The sequence below is a fragment of the Monodelphis domestica genome, chromosome 5, assembly GCF_027887165.1.
Source record: "Monodelphis domestica isolate mMonDom1 chromosome 5, mMonDom1.pri, whole genome shotgun sequence".
NCBI classification, from domain to species: domain Eukaryota; kingdom Metazoa; phylum Chordata; class Mammalia; order Didelphimorphia; family Didelphidae; genus Monodelphis; species Monodelphis domestica.
The window spans coordinates 58268940-58284109 of NC_077231.1; the positions used below are offsets into that span (position 1 = coordinate 58268940).

The window sequence follows — 15170 nt, forward strand, 5'->3', positions numbered from 1 at the left end:
TGTATACATACATATACACACGTGTGTGTATGTATGTATATATATACATACATACACACACGTGTGTGTATATATGTGTATATATATATATACATTAGCACATATCACATTTCTGCACCCATCTAAGACTTCAAGTGAGGTGTATATGTGTATATATGTCTATAGATATAAATATATTGTATATTCCTTATCTTATTGCTTATATGTGCATTCAAATGTGAGACACTGGTCTAAGAGGGTAACATTGAGAACAACAAGAAGAGATGCATAAATGAGACTTCCCCATGGAAAAATCAACCTGGTTTGGTGACTGATTGGAGTGAGAATAAATCTGAGTGAAAAGAAAAATAATGGTAGCATTGAATAAAATAAGGAGGGCAAAGATGTGTCCACAGATTTGTGGAGGATATGGCTCATTTTTCACTCTGTAGAATTTGACCTGACAGCAGGATCACCAAGAGAAAATATCCATTAGGCAAACTGGAGCTTGGAAGAGAGGTCATGGCTAGCCTTTGTAGTCCTTGACATCTACAGATTGCAAGATTCAGAGAGAACAGATTACCTGTTATTCTCACATAGAAGTCGGGCTGCCTATTTGCTAAAACTTTTTTGTCCTCAGAGAAGCACACAATTTCAACAGGACAGTAGAATAATGTGTTCCAAATGCTATACACATGTTTCTTCCTTGCTTTGTAGTAAACCCATTTACCTCCACACTCAGACCTGAGTGTTTTAAAATGCAGTGTTGTATGCAAGCTCAGTAGATGGTTATTTCTACCTTTACTTGGACCAGAAAAACAAAAACAAAAATCCCAACTGGGCAATTCATTCAGGGATACAGAGGCACACTTAAATACTGTGAAAAACAAGCAAACTGGGCAATTGTTTCTTAAATGGGATGAAGCATCACCAAAATTACAGGGCAACCCTTTAGAATTTAAAATGAGATTGTGAAGATGGGTTTTCTGAATTGGGGGAAAATTAACGAGATATTCAGCAGAAGCTAAATGAAAATGTCAGAGTAGTGATGAAGATTTGCTCTTTAACATCCTGATGATAGGTACATAGCAGGATTTGATCATGTCTTTGAAAAAGAGGCAATCACAGTTTCAAACACATTGATTGTTCTCAGAGCTTAGTACATTTGCTTGACATCAGAAATGTTTGAGTGAGCGATGTGAGTTATTTTTAAGTTCTGTAACCTTTGGATAATGTTTTTTTAACATGTAAGTCTCATATGTTTTCTTTGTTGTATCATCTAGGAGTCTAGAGACTCCAGTTCCACAAGCATGAATTAAGCTAAGCATTAAGGGTACAAAGACTAAATGATAAACATTCCTTTTTTGCTGGTAAGCTTACATTCTTGGGGTGGGGGGATAGTTTAGGATAGATTGAATACATGAACACGTAAGTCTGTGTGTGTGTGTGTGTGTGTGTGTGTAAATTTTGAGGAACAGCGAGTCCTGAGCATGGCAGAATTAGGGACTAGATTGCCCCTAAATTCAGCTTTGAAGGAAGCAAGAGATTCTAGGAGATCAAAGTGTGAAAGGGGAGTAGATGCCATTTAGAGATGCCAATGATAGGCTTCGGGAGAGGATGCTCTGGTTCAATGTAATGATCTACAAAGGAGACTTTGCTGAGTGGCAATGGTAAATAGTTCAAGTAGTGTTGTACAATATTAAGATGAGAAAACCATAGCATATTGAAGGAAAGAGGCTTTGTCCTTCGCAATTTCAAGATGAAGAAAGTCACAGAGTTTCAGAAATAACTAAATACAATATTTATCAGAGAAGAGAGAAAGAGAAGAAGGGAGAACAAAGGAGAGTGAGGGAGAAGACAGAGAACGGGAAACAGGGAGAGAGAAAAAGAAAGAGAAAGGAGACAGGGATGGTGGGAGATAAAACCAGGGAGGACAAGAGACAGGGAGGGAGGAGATGGAAGGAAAGGGGGTAAGGGATGTATTCAAAAGGATGTAAACCATGATTGCTTGGTTAGTGACCATGAGAATTAAGTTAAGACTGTAGATGGTCAAGATAAGGGGCCAGATGTTTGAAAACTTTGAGGGGCACTCTTCTATTACTTTTGATAAATATGTAAGTGTAATGCCAAATAATTTAACTTTCAGGGTCCTGAGATTATTTAATTTGTATCCAGTTAAATTGCATGGGCTAGAGTGAAAGCTAAAGCCCTTTGATAGACAATAACTAAGCCAGAGACACATTTTAAAATCCTTGCCTAAGGAGCATGCTGCCTTTCCCATTGCTTGCAAGGAAACAATTGTATTACTAGAGCCACACCATCTCAGGAAACTCATTACATCAAAGGAACATAAAGCAGAGATGAGAGGAGTGACTTGGAGGGGAGATTCTTCTGTCACAGAAGTTTGAGGAATTGGGGGGGGGGGGGTTAGATGGACTTGTGAATAAACATGATCTTAGCTCAAGTAATTATAGTTAGTGGCTAATTAGAGCTTTTGATGCTTAAAGTGGGTGAAGCAGATCAAACTGGCAATCTATCAAACAGAGTTGAATAGCATTTCTGAAGTACTTGCCAGGGAGAATATAGCCCTAAGACCTTTCTGATTTCAGAGGGAATACAGGGAAAACTTTAGACATGGAAGTTGGTCTGGAGATGGACTAGTCATTGGATATAAGTGTAATTTAAATAAGAGGAGTAGCTCATTTGGTATTTGAAAAAGTCATATTTTGTGTCTATCAACTTAATCTAACAATGATATTGAGTTATTGAATATTTTAATATCTATATATTAAATGCATAAATATGAAAAATATTGGCTATGTATTTGCCTTAATTTTAGGAGACAAATGTAATCACTTGTCTGTAATCCAAGGCACATCCATTTACCTGGTGATTGTTATTATTGGAATTCCCAGAACATTTCTTATAATGAAATGGCCAGCCTCTTTGAGGCTTATTTTCCAGAATCAAAATTTAAAATGTCACACTATACAAAGGCATTGACATCAATGATTAAAAAATTACCATCTTACCAAACATCAATATGATTCTGTTTTCCATATAATCCAGCAAAGTGTCTCCCAAGACAATGTTAGTAGTGGAATTTTCAGTATTGAAAGTAGTTTAATTTTTGCCAGATATATATGTGTGTGTATGTGTGTGTGTGTGATAAAATGTAAATGATTTAGAACTTAAGGAGTTTTTGCTCATTTTGCTTTTTAGTATACTTATTCACTTAAAGTATACATAATTTATATTTTATCATGTGTATTAAGTATAAAATAAAATTGTAATATAAACATAAAATATGTAGAATAAAATTATAACACAATATAGTAAACATAAGCATAACATTATAATTCATTTTATACTTAATTTTAACAAATACCAAAAAGCACACCTTAAATTCCAAACCATTTACATTTTATTACATATATACATATAGATTTAGCAAAATAATTTTAGGGTTAAGTAAATAAGACATTTTTGGTTCTTCCAAGCTCTTTTTTTATCTCCATACTGATTGAAAGTTTTTTCTCCATATTGGATCTTTAAAAAGTTATAAAAATCGGGGGCAGCTGGGTAGCTCAGTGGATTGAGAGCCAGGCCTAGAGATGGGAAGTCCTAGGTTCAAATCTGGCCTCAGACACTTCCCAGCTGTGTGACCCTGGGCAAGTCACTTGACCCCCATTGCCTAGCCCTTACCACTCTTCTGCCTTGGAGCCAATACACAGTATTGACTCCAAGACGGAAGGTAAGGGTTTAAAAAAAAAAGTTATAAAAATCATATATACATTGTGCTAGTTCTACTTTTCCTTCTGCTACATTTTATATATTTTATATATCTTTGTAGTCTTCATATTTATTATTCCATAGAGTGTTTTGAAATTTCAGTACTTTAATATAACACATTTTTTTCACTCACATGCATTTCTCACTTCTTTTTTCTGTCCCATGGAGTTTTTTCTTAATCCAGTCTGCTACAAATTTACTATCCTTTTATAGTCATTAATATGACCAGAGTGATGAGAAAGAAGGAGAACTGAATTTGAAATTACAAGATGAAGATTTACAGACTAGTCCTTGAATGACTCATCATTTATCAATAGGATCTTGAAGAAGGCATCATGTTTCTTAAGTCTTAGTTTTCTCATCTATAAAATGGGTCCAAAATATTTACATTATCTACTATTCCAAACAGAGTTTTAGTAAGACAAGATAATAGATGTGATAATCATATGTACTATTCAGTATTATCATCGTCTATATTTTGTAGTAAAAGTAATCTAAAACCAATTTTCTTTTGGTAAAATAATAAATTTTTGGTTGAGGATTTACTAAGTTTACTAAACTGAATTAAGATTCATTAAACGAGAATATAAATGTGAAGTGCTTCTGAATTAGAAATTGACATTTGCCATTATCTTTAATAATGAAGAATCTCTTTTTAAATTTCTAATCTTGCACATCAAAAGCTATTTTTCTTTCTCTTTTGTTTTGAGTTTTAAAACCCTGGGTTTTTTATTTTTCATTTATATTTAAATTGAAATAAATGGGTAAAAACGTTTTTGTTGAGTTTGCCAAGAAATTTGTTAAATGTTGGAGTTATACAGCAGTACAATGATCTGGGACATTTCTGACAAAGAGTACTACCCACCTCCAGAGAAAGAACTGTTAGAGTAGGAATATAGATGAAAGCTTACAATTTTTCACTTATTTACTTGGCCATATGTTTTGGGGTTTGGGTTTTATTAGATTATTCACTTACAAAAATGAACAATATGGAATTTTTTTAAAAAAGAAATTAATTAAAGAAGATAAATGTTGGAGATACAAAAGAAAAATGAGGACAGTCCCTGTCATCCAATAGTTCAAATTTAAATAGAATAATGGCATCTTGGTGGCTCAGTGGATAGAGAGCCAGGCCTGAAGATTGAGGTCCTGCGTGCAAATTTGACCTCAGTCTTCTTAGCTGTGTGACCCTGATTAATTCACTTAATCCCAATTGCCTGGCCTTAAACACTCTTCTGCCATGGAAACAATATTTGGTGTGAATTCTAAGATAGGAGATAAAGGTTTAAAAAAATTAGAATGAGATAACAGAAATAACTCATGATAACCATGGAGGGGTATTTTGTCTTAGAAAGTTACCTAATAATGAGTGGAGCAATAATGGAGCAGACTGGCACCTCTTTTCCAAGAGCAATGACATAATCGATTTTATTATTATTTGTTATTATTGGACAATGAGTAGGAGAGACAGGGGATATGTGCATGGAAACATGGCCACTGATAAAGAGGTGCTGGAATATAAAGTGAAGCATGGCAAGAACCCCCCGCCTAGACTTAATGGGCCAATCATGGGATGTTAGCTTTGTGAGCCAAACAACCTTTTACTGATATAATTTGCTATGCCTTTTGCTTCCCACAAATCTCAAGGGTGCATCTCTGTATTTCTTTAACAGTATTAAATAACTGAATATAAGTCCAAAACATGAGATCTCCATTACAAAAACTTTTCAGCCATCTTTATAAATAGTCCTCTGCATATTCATTATTTCAGATTTGTAAATTATTAGGGATGGGGGTAGGTTAGTGTCTAATGTATTTCTCTACATACTCAATAATGAATTAACCCTTAGTCAATCTGTTCCTATCTCTTCAAAACAGTGACTAATATTAATACAGAAGACCCTAGTTTCTTGTTGGCCATGGGTGTTTATTTCTTTTCCATCCCCATACGAAAATGTACTTGCTGTCATGTCAGTGACAGATATTTATTTCACGCCTGCAAGCAATAGTGCATAGAAATGTGATCACAGACAGTCATGTCTTTTTCTAGCCCCATCACATACTGATTTGCCCATGATGTCATTTATAGATATTTATTTCACCAAAGCAAGAATGACATAAAATATTAATACTTATTTCTCTGATTTTGCCTCTAACCCATAACAATTTCACTAACCCCAATTGATAGATAAATATTTTATCTCTGAAACACTGACATTTGAATATTTAATTTCCATATTGTTGCTCACTAAATATTTCTGGAAGTGCATTGTGTTGCAATTCAGCATGACTCAGGAAATCATTAGCTCTTGGTACATGGACAAGGGAAATCCGCGAGTCTCCATTTAGTTTAGAAAAGGTAACACAAGAGACTTAGTTCATGAGCAATAAATATCCAGTTCATTATCTCATTCAAAGAGATGTAAGGATTATTGTTCTTTAAAGAAAACTTGTTAACATAATTTCCTAACTGCACTTCACAGATCTATAAATGGCTATTGGGCTCCTTCCTTAAATCCATAACTAACAAGATGGGGTCATCAGGGCTTTGTCCCAAGGAAGGAATTGTTGAAACCCTCTGAAGTGCTGTTTTGAGACTCATTTCCTTCTTATTGCTAACTACCTAAAACATCAATTGTGGCCTCATTCCAAGACCTGCTTCCTCTCCTTAATACTCATACATCAGGTTAGGGTTACACTCTTCTATTTTGTCTCAAACAAAAACATACTGTAAATCCTCTCTCTCTCTCTCTCTCTCTCTCTCTCTCTCTCTCTCTCTCTCTGTCTCTCTGTCTCTCTCTCTCTCTCTCTCTCTCTCTCTCTCTCTCTCTCTCTCTCTCTCTCTCTTTCTCTTTCTCTCTCTCTGTCGCTCTCTGTCTCTGTCTCTCTCTCTGTCTCTCTCTGTCTCTCTGTCTCTCTCTCTGTCTCCCTCTCTGTCTCTGTCTCTGTCTCTCTCTCTCCCCCTCTCCCTCTCCCTCTCTCTCTCCCTCTCCCTCCATAAAAGCTGCCCTTTGTAGGGGGAGCAACTAGATGGTGAGGTAGATAGAATGTCAATCCAGCCTCAGGCACTTACTAGCTGTGTGATCCTTTGCCTTAATCTACTGGAGAAGGAAATGGCAAATCACTTATGCACAATATGGTCCATGGGGTCATGAAGAGGCAGACACGACTGGGAAATGACAAAAGAACAGCAACCCCTTGTTGAGAATTCTTTACAAGAGCTGCACAGAAACAGATAGGTATATTTCATAACTTCTCCCTGCCACTACCACCCTAGAAGTCATTCTATCTTGGCTCTCATGGCTCTTAGAACCTCAAGCCCTCTTCATTCCATTTTATTGTTACTCTTGAAAGTTTTAGTTTTCCTTTCTGCCAAAAAGTCCAGAGCAAGGAGACAAAGATTTTGAGAGTTTAGCCCCAGGCAAGGAGCTATATTTTTTCCACAATTATATGTGTGCATCACTCATCAGTACTTTCTATAGAAACTGCTATGGTTGTGTCATTTCAGTCATATCAGTCTCTTCGTGACACCATTTGGGTTTTTTTGGCTGAGATACTCTCATTTCCTTTTCCAGTTCATTTTACAGATGAGGAAATTGAGACCAGCAGGGTTAAATGATTTGTCCAGGGTCACATAAGCAATTAAGTGTCTGATACCAGATTTGAACTCAGGAAAATGAATCTTGCAGTTAGATTTACCTAAATATAAATTGTCTATTGATTTAGGAGTTTTCTTTTCTGAATATATATATGTAAAATATATATGTGTGTGTGTGTGTCTGTCATATATCTATGCATGTTTGTGTAGGTAAATGTGAAAATATGAATAAATACACAAACATTAAGACATTTAGGACCCATTTTCGCCATATGGTTAAAAAGAGCCTCCTTTATTGATAATACAGAGTAGGGTTAGGCTCTGTTATCTCCTATGATTAGAGTTGTTCCATTTTCAGGCAACACAGTGCCCAACCAAAGCCCTGGCTATACCTTTGAAGAGTATTATATTTTCTGTACTCTTTCTCACCAGGCTTTATAAAGATCACACACACACACACACACACACAATACATGTAGTTTGGCAAAAATTGAAGTATTTCATCATTGCCATTATGATCTCAACCAAATTATAAATGGATAGGAGGGTTCTCTCTTTTCTTGCCCAGAAGGGATATGTATTGGGATAAGGATTGGATCTGCTATTTCATTGGCATGAAGATCCCCTGGATGATGAAATTCCCTCTATTAATTCAATCTCGCCTTCCATAATTTGTAGTTCTTAATAGTCACCTAAAGCCCTGAGGGGTTAAGTGACTTGTCCAAAGCCTTACAATTAATACATTTCAAAAGTAGGGCTTGAACTCAATTCTTTCTTCCAGGCAAACTATCCATTATAGCAAAATCCCAATAAAATATTTTTAGTAGGAAGAGAAAAAAATCTAACATTTATTCAATCCTTTGAGCTTTGCAGAATACTTTACCCGAATTATTTCTTTTGAGTCTCCTAAAAACCCTAGAGATGGGTGACATTATTGTTCCTATTTTGTAGTTAAATAGACTGAGTTAAGAGAGGTTAAGTGACTTGCCTAATATCACACAGCTAGTAAATTCTCAGGCAGAATTTGAACACAATTCTTCCCAACACCAGATCCAATGTCTTATCCACTACACCAAGCTGTTTTGTATTGGGACAGAATATTTTTCCCCCATTCAAGGTTCCTAACATTTTATAGCCATCATTTCATCTTCTTTGAGTCTCATAATGACAAGATGGATGCTATTAATGTCCTTGTTTTCCAGATGAACTAATCCTTGCTCAGAGAGGGAGAAGTACCTTATCCATGATTATCCAAACTGTGTGCTCCAAACAATTTGGCATAGTTTCTTGCTCATGTAGAAATTACATTTTGTCAGAAGCATAAGAATGTCAAGAGATATGGAACATTCATGTAGTGTAAGAGTTAAAATTTAGGGAAACTGAGGCAGGTAGAAATTAGTTTCTCTCTGCAAGGAGTATTATATTTTTAGAGTTTTATTAAAGGTTGAGAATTTAAGAATATACAGGTAAGAGAAGCGCGTCTCATGATGTGAGTGAAATTTGAATGTGTAAACCTTAAAATTTCTTAGACTTATAAATGTTGGAAATTTCACTCACATCATGAGACGTGTGTGCTCCGAAGTGGAAGTAGGAAAGAGGCCTCAGTAGGCGGAGAACTCCTTTAAATAATAATTTGTGATCTTACCCAGGTGAGAGTTCAGTGTGATTACAAAGCATTATGGGAAGTGAGCAAGGACTTCTGGGGACTGGAGTCCTGGATTCAAGTCTCCATTTTTACAGTAGCTAGTCTCATTTACTTCCATATTTTAGTGGATCTGTGATTTCATCAATAGGGTAGAGTCCCCAGGATGGAAAATCATAATCTATCCTTGCCTTTTCATTCTGTGCAAGTCTTGTCCTTGCCCCCCTCCCATTCTTGGAAGACCCACTCAATGACTGGAGATCTTACTCTAAATTTTTCAATGTAGGATATGTTAGAATCATCATATCACCTATATTCATAAATTTAACAATAATGATTAAGCACCAATTATATGCAAAACACATAATAGTGATAAGAATAACAACAAATAATGGCATAATCCTTCCCCTTAAGAAACGTATATTTTTGGAGCAATTAATAATCAATAGAATACACATATGTATAAAATCTGTGATTTTTCCTACAAAATTTTATGTCACATTTTATATGAAGTCTTTTCACAATAGTTCTTTTGATAAATATACAAAACCATGTTCTTTCTTGAGACATCAAAGTCATATATTTTCTTCTGTTTATTCAATAAATGCTTATTTATTGTCTCTTCAGATTTGCCATCCCTCACTCAAATATATTGACATGATAAAAATAGTCCTAAACCACATCTTTATTTTGTTTCTTCTTCAAGTAGAACATTTTTTTTCTTTTATCTTTTTTAATATTTTTTTTCACGATACTTGTGAATTCTTGATCTTTTCCCCACCAATAAAAATGATTTGGGTTTCAAGGTTCTTTTGGGAATACCACTATTGTACATACTCTACATCTGCAATTTTTCTTAGGGCATTTTTGAGCACTGGGAGGGTGATATTGTACATGAATTTTGTTACTATGGAAATATGATAGAGTGGATGGCTTAAGCTAGGGTAAGCTATTTATTTCATTCATTCCATTAATCTGTTGATGGCAAAACTGCTCTACTTACATCACATGTCAACATATAGTTGGAAAATATGAAAAATAGATGCTCCCTGGATTAATTTCCTCTGAAGAGTGACCTAAAAGAGATAAAAAGAATGTTGCGGAGAGTGTTTGAGGAAACTACTACTAGAGAGTCTGTTATGTAATTGGTAGAAATTTAGCAAATACTTGACTTGGGAATGATTGTTTTTTTGGTAGGGGTCGATTATAATTTATTTCTTTAGTAAAAAATCCAGACAGTATTTTGTCTACCAATGTGAAATGGGTTCTATTCCGTATGCTATTTCTTGCCGTTGTTACCAGAATGGCTTTGAATAGCTTATTGATCCCACAGTTTCTAGGGAACATTAGAAGACCCTAAAAACATAGCCAAACAAAACCTTCCATTAGGATGTATAATTCATTAGGTTAACAGGCTATGTCACTGCTGGGCTTTCTGTCTTCAGGGTACTCTGATGTGCATCAGGACCCAGTTTAGCTCGCAGCAGTTGGAGATACGGAATTAGCATATTGTTTCTCGGGGAATGCCCTTGAATGTGCTTGAGTAGCTGTCTTGTGTGAGACGTGAGCAGAATTGCTGAGAGCCGGAGAGGAAATGTGTTTCAGGCACCATGCAGTAATCCTGTGTGGCGGTGCCTACTTGGGTATCTCAGGAAAGCTCCTCAGGAAATGTCAGGACCATTGTTCAGTGATTAAGGAACAGTCGGTGCTGGACTTGGGTTGCACCTGGGGAATCAGTGCTAGCTCACTTTACGGCACACTTGTGCAGAATTCCAAAGAGGGTCTTTTTGGTGCCAGGTAAGAATCTAATCTTCCCTTCTAATTCTCTGAAGAGACGACTGAGAAATGATAGATAAGTGAAAGCCCTTCTTTTACCACGACTTGGGAAAATGACTTCATTGTGCTCTGTTGTAAGGACAGCTTGTAAAATCGGGCTCTTTTCTAGGAGATATTTAAGATGTAATAAAGTCACGTCTGATGAGTCTAAGTAAACGAAAAATGTCAAACAAGAAAATCAGCCTTCGCATGCCAACCAGCAGAGAGCAGGAACTTTGTGGATGTCACACGTCAGAAAGCATTGTGTCACTTACTAAGACAGATGCAATAGAATGTGTCCATTTGGCAAAATGCTTTGAAATGGGGGCCGTGGGGGGCAATACCATCAGTCAGATGCTGGGACATTAATCAAATTAGGGGCAATAGGAACTTTGTTAGCATCTCACGATTTCATAAGAACATCCATTTATCTTTGCAACAGCAAGATAAAATCTCTTCTCTTTCTTGTAGGCACTCGAGTACCACAAATCGTTTTCGACTTCTTGTAGCACTTACAGTTGAAAATACTGAACTAAGATTTTAATACTTGGAATATTAAGCTCATTTGTTTATGGTAAAAATTTTCCAGGCACAGGATACTTGAAGGGATATGGAGAAATGGAATTCTTTCTTATGGAAAAGGGAGGATATAGTAAGAAATGTCAGCATTCATCAGGTGCATCTTAAAGGCAGGACTCTAAATCCAAAGTTGTCCTTAGACACAGGAAAAGTAGGAATAGGTCTAAAAATATAGACATTAAATTCTCATTATGTTACTCTTATGGGATGTTGAGAAATTCCCACTTTCTCAAAAAGAGAGAGGCCTTTAGGTATGCAGAGTTATATACATTTCTCTCTGATGATATGCTCAAAATGGATCATTTCATGTTGCCAGGAGAAATTGTTGCCATAGAAACATTACTACTAGTAAGCATCCCTTACACATATTTCTGAAAATTTTTTTAATTAAAAGACCCCTAAAAATTACATCCCATTATCCTGCATAGGATTTGTTTTCTCTTGTGTTTATTAAGCCCTCCTTTCAGGCAACCAAATGTGAGATTAACCCATCAATAACTTTATTAGTTCTATTCCTCACCATCTTGCTTCATTTACCTTTTACCTTTAAATGTAAAGGGGAATATTTAGGGTTCTACTGTCATTCATCTTAAGAATATTGAGACTCCATAGAGGTGCTTTGCTTTTGAAAGCTCTGGTGGGATTGGCATCATCAGCTTTAAAAAAAAAAGATTCAAAGGAACTGTTGGTCTCAGCACCTTTTCAGCATGTTTCACCCACAATCCTGTCATTTTACCTCAAATTTAACTTTGAAAATCTCTTCTCACAAAAAGAAATCACTTTCCACTTCCTATTTTAATTTTTAAAAATAAAAACCTAAATTATAAAGATTATGATGATAGGGACAAACAATAAACTGACACATATAAAGTACTTTAAGGTATACAAAGTGACATACATGTGTGCGTTAGTTTATTCGAGCCTCTGCAGACTCTATTGACCTTACTATGCCCATTTCATAGGTGTGAAAATAAATCTAAGTCCACAAAAGTGATTGTGACAATATAAATAATTTAACCTCAGGGACCTCAGTTTCCTCAACCATAAAATGAGGTGTTTGGAAGAGATGATCTGAAACTTCTTTCCTCCTGTAATCTATAATCCAATGATCACAAACCCAGTTAATGTTAGAAGCAGATTTTGAATTTTAGTTTTCCTGACTCTAAGCCCATCACATTACTCTGTGCTCCAGTTTATTTGGATCATCAACTTGAAGCTGGAGAGAACTTCAGAGTTCACCTAATTCCAACTCTGTCATGGTACAGATAGAGAAATTAAATGTCAAAGAGATTAATTTAACTGTCACAAAGGCAAAAAGTGACTAAACCAGTACTTGAACTCAGACCCTCTGATCCCGGATCCAAAGCTCTTATCTACTTCATAATGATGCCTCACTGACCACACAGAGCTGATGAGACAATTGTCCCATGTCTTTCCTCTAAGCCAACTTCATTAAAAAGGGTTTTTTCTTCCTGAAGTTTGGGTTTATTTTTCACTGCTAATAGACCTCATTCAGTTTTTATTATGTCTACTACTATGTGCAAAGTTCTTTGTTAGGTACTATGTTTATAAATGCAAAAACAAAACAGTCTCAGACTTTACGGAGCTATGTTCTACTGGGCTGAGGGAGTGATGAAAAAATAATGGCTAGTAGTAAGAAAATTTCAAAAATGAAAAAGCAATTCAGAGGGCATTCTCATGTAAGAGATGGCTTTTGTTTTTAGCCTTAAAAAGAAAAAAGCAAGATCCAAGATCTAGAAATAAGAAAGGAATGCATTCCAACTTAAGAGGCATCTAGTAGAAAGGCACAGAGATGTGAAAGGGAATTTCATATGGAAGAAAAGACAAATTTAGATGAACTATAGAGTATATGATGGAGGGAGGGCTGCTGTGCAGTATTTCTGGAAAGGTCAGAGACAAGCAGAAGTGCTTAAAATTAAAAACAGATCCATTTTTGTTTGATCAGAGTCTACGGAGGGGCCAAGTGCTGGAACTTCTTGATAGGTGTTAGTAAGCATTGTTAGATCTATGTTTGAAAAATATCAGTCTGGAAGGTAAATTGCAGAGATATAAAATACTTGGGACCAGGAGACTGAAAAAGAGGTTGTTGGGACAGATGTGAGGGCATGAACTAGCTAGTGGCCATGTGAGTTAAGAGGAGGGGGTGAGTTTCAGTGATCCTCTACTTTGCACCCTTCAAGTTATGGAGGAAATAAGTCTCTCGTGTGCCATTCAGCAAAGCCATTGTCTGATGTTATATTTTATAGAATCACTATTATAGGAGGGCTCAGACAGTAAGATTTCAGTATCTATAGCAACTCTCTCTACCCCTCCTTGAATAAAATATCTAGGGCAGCCCACAAGTGTGTGTGTGTATATATATATATATATATATATATATATATATATATATATATATATATATATATATATATAAAATATATATGTTGTATACATATGTATATGTATACAATATTCTTGCGTAATGCTTCATCACCTAAAGAAACCACATATTGGAGGTGAGTTATTTCTTGCTATTGTCACTAAGTATGATTATTTTTACTTGGATTCATTTTTAAAATTTATTTCTTTTTCTTGTTCTCATCCATGGATCTTTTCCTTCAAATAAAGAAATATTTCAAAGCTTGAAACTTGTATACCTTCAACCTTCATAAAAGAAAATGTCCACAAGACTGCAGAAATATTGGTAGGAAATATCATTGTAGGTGAAAACAAGAAAATCTCTTTGTCATAATTCAAGGAGTGCAATGGTGAGAAATCATAAAATCATAGAAACTTGAAATAGAAAAAGACTAACAAGTCATCAATCCTGACTTCTGGCTGGCTCCCCTCTAGTGTTCTGTTCAGTCCCAGTTTTTAACATCCTAAGTGATGAAACTTTCCCTGGAAAGACTGTCTCATAATCAATACATTTTATCATCAAATCTATCTTTGTTTTCAGCACAGATTTCCTATTTTCATTTATTTCATTTTATTATTTTTATTTATAACCCATGGTGTTCCCAGGTATTATACTTTATAATCCTACCTCCTGGGTTCCCATTTACTGTTTAATCAATCTAGTTATTTTATTCTCTAAATATTTTGATCTTTTTTCTTTTCTTTTTTTTTGCTTAGCTCCATCATGTTTACATGTTACATGAATTTTTACATGGAAATAGTACTCAATGTTGTATATGACTTCCTGCAAAAATGACCTAGAGTCTTGTTAGAAAACAGTCTTTTAAAAAAAACTGCTTACCTTCCATCTTATAATCAATACCATGTATTGGTTCTAAGACAGAAGAGCAGTAAGGACCAGGCAATGGGGGCATAGGGGTAAGTAACTTGCCCATGGTCACACAGCTAAGAAATATCTGAGGCTAGATTTGAACCCTGGACCTCCTTTCTCTAGGCATGGCTCTTGATCCATTGAGTCTAGTTGCTACTGTGTCTGACTCTTTGTGAGCCCCATAGACCAAAGTTTCCACAGAGTTTTCTCAGCAAGGATACTGGAGAGCTTTGCCATTTCCTTCCCCAGTGGACCCAGTGGATCCTTTTGTCAGGGAATCAGAAGTTAAGGTACTTGCCCATGGTCACACAGCTAGAACCTGTCTGAAGCCCTGACTTGAACTCAGGTCTCCTTGTCTCCAGGTCTAACCCACTATCCACTGAGCCATCTAGTTGCATTTATAGGTTGGTTCAATGCAATATTGAACTCTGTCCTTTCCCTGGGCATACTTTTCACCAGTGTTTGCTTATTTA

At 35.8% G+C, this 15170-nt stretch overlaps 1 protein-coding gene across 14 annotated transcripts in view; it reads left to right on the plus strand.

The window, feature by feature from the left end:
* The window catches only part of SYT1 (synaptotagmin 1), a 734125-nt gene that overhangs the window by 339422 nt on the left and 379533 nt on the right, over positions 1–15170 (plus strand). The window contains exon 1 of one of the 14 annotated variants that reach the window (XM_056798524.1): positions 10407–10808. The exons of 12 other annotated variants lie outside the window; for them this stretch is intronic. The gene's annotated coding sequence lies outside the window, so the exon portion shown is untranslated. Of the gene's footprint in view, positions 1–10406; positions 10809–15170 lie in introns of those variants that run through there. One more of the 14 variants, XM_001372166.4, reaches the window with a different exon arrangement.